The 2500-nt window shown below is 35.8% G+C and overlaps 1 protein-coding gene across 1 annotated transcript in view; it reads right to left on the bottom strand.

Moving 5' to 3' along the window:
- The window catches only part of LOC137989183 (uncharacterized), an 11237-nt gene that overhangs the window by 744 nt on the left and 7993 nt on the right, over window positions 1-2500 (bottom strand). The window contains exon 5 of the mRNA XM_068835035.1: window positions 1-2500. This exon is cut by the window's left edge and continues 744 nt beyond it; it is cut by the window's right edge and continues 678 nt beyond it. The gene's annotated coding sequence lies outside the window, so the exon portion shown is untranslated.

The raw sequence follows: 2500 nt of genomic DNA, 5'->3' as shown, positions 1-2500 counted from the left end.
CAAGATTACTAAAGGCCAATTTGTCATTTCTTATTACTTCGGGGAATGGAACACTCATGGCTTCCCTCAGCACAATTGACATTTAAAAAATTGAACCAGTTTGTTTGTTTTTTAATTCCAGCTTTGAATATGTCAAGCTGCAGCGGGGGAGGGAGTAAGGCAAACATAGGTTGGGCATTTTACGAAACTTATCAGCCCATAGTGGAGACTGTTGGAACAACATTTTGCTTAAGGTTACTGTCTGTTATGACCATCCACAAATGCCTCAGGTTAGGGCATCTGATAAATCCCCCCCCCCTCCCACCCCCTGTGCAATGCACTTAACAATAACAGGTACATGTTATTTACTTATTGACTGAGTAGGAGGGCCGGACGGGAAAATATTTGGCCCAAGGTCATGGCGTATGGACCGAGCGCAGCCAGGTCCATGCATTATGACCAAGGGTCAAATATTTTCCTGTCCAGCCAAACCTAAAGTCAGTCAATAAGCATTTTATCATATGGGCTTTAACACTATTTATGAGCACTCGGAAGATGAAGTTGTGATATTTTGTGAATTCATTGCATGTGTAATCAATAATCAACACCTATATTCAGGGCATCTTTTTAAAACAGCTCAAAAAAGCTCTTACTCAAAGGTAGCATGGTTGTTTTAATAATACTATGTAGACATGTCAGTCAAATAACTGATCTTTATTCTCTTAAGCCATTATAATTCTACATCAGCTCAGAAAATCTAACAGTAATGTTGTTTTTAAATACTCTGTACAATGTCAGTTAAAATTGGATCCTTGTCAAGGCATTGCTTATACAGGACTAGCACAGAAAATCGAATAGTGCCATGGTTTATAAATACCTTGTACAATGTAAGTTTAAATCATTAATCCTTATTTTGTCAAGGATTACACATACTGCGTTAGCACAGAAATATAGTGCTATTTGTTTAAAAGACTTGAACAATAAACTATATGAGTAAAACAAAAAGCCAGAGCTTCTTGCCTAGAAAACATTCTTGTGTAAAACCTCCTTTTTAGACTGTACTTGCCTGTAAGAGAAGAAAGCACATCATGTGCAACATGAAACACTTATGACTGGGCCCAAGAGCAACAGTTAAATTTGTTTCCCCTGAATCTCAATGCTTCACAAGGTGGAGCTGAGGGAAACATTGTATGTATACTGTATAAATATAATTAAAATTCCTTAATTGGCTCAAGATCCATGTGCAAATTCTCCTGGCTTGCAGCATTAGTTCGGAGAATTTGTGAAAGATCAAATCAATTTTCCTTGGTGTCCATACTATTATGTAATTTGAGTTTGGTCACTCTTGAGACTCAATGGATTAAACACTGCTGTAATTAAAATTATACACTATTATGTGACATTAAAATGAGTCACAATCAGAGAAAATCAGAAAAATAACAGCAATGTAAAAATCTAAAAACCACTGTAGAATTTACATATAAAAGATACATTGCTGTTATTAAAATCTGCACACTATTCCGTGACGTTTAAACTAGTCACAACCCCTTCACACCTTAAAGAGTTAACTTATCAAAAAAGGGGCAATGTTAAACCTCTTAATTCTGTACAATTAAAAAAATGACCCCTTATTAGAAGATGAAATCATGCATATATAACCACTGACCCTTCTTTGCACTTTGCAAGAGCTTACATTTGTGTACCATATTATTATTCTCTGTAAAACCATAATTTGTAGTAGTACTCTATGCACTCTAGTTTAAACACACATTAATGTAGCCCCAATATCCACATATACATTCACTGTATATGCTCTGGTGTGTAAATACATTAAAAACTGCTGTTATTAAAATTAATAGATGGTTTTCAATCACGTGACGAGTCAGCCATGTTGGTGTACAAAACAATAGCAAATTATAGCTCATATTTTGCATTATAATAGAGTCAAATTCACAAAAGACTTTTTTCTCTATTTTTCTATACACCAACATGGCCGCTGTGACGCCAGGTGAAAACCATCTATATGCAATAATGTGACCTTTAAGTTAAGTCACCCTTAAGAGTAACAGCTAAAAAAGGAGCAATACTTAAGAAGATTATTTATAAATACTGTACATTTAAGAAGATGGGCATTTCCCGCATTGTAAAAATATGCATATAAGGCCACCCACCCTTTGCTCTTTCCACAGGACCCACTATACACTCTGTTATTTACATACATTAATATGCAGGTGGAATTTGGAAAGGGACAAGTAAAAAGTCAAAGTTACTTGCCCATGGGGCAATTTCATTTCAGAAGATTAGTCTTGCCCTGCTATATATGTACAATATATCCAGTCCTCAAAATGTGCTAGTGACAGCATTTTGTCTTATTTTGCCTACATCAGTAGGTTCACTAGTTAGAGCCACATAAATCTTTCACAAGATCCCCCTGCCTGAATTTTGTTTTTACTTTCTCTTGTGTTGCCAGCCACTGCAAACATTTTGAGGGGCTGAATGTCAATTCCACTATGTTTGCTAT

This window comes from Montipora foliosa, unplaced genomic scaffold (genome assembly GCF_036669935.1).
Source record: "Montipora foliosa isolate CH-2021 unplaced genomic scaffold, ASM3666993v2 scaffold_445, whole genome shotgun sequence".
Taxonomy (NCBI): Eukaryota; Metazoa; Cnidaria; class Anthozoa; order Scleractinia; family Acroporidae; genus Montipora; species Montipora foliosa.
This window is presented reverse-complemented; position numbering and strand designations above follow the sequence as displayed.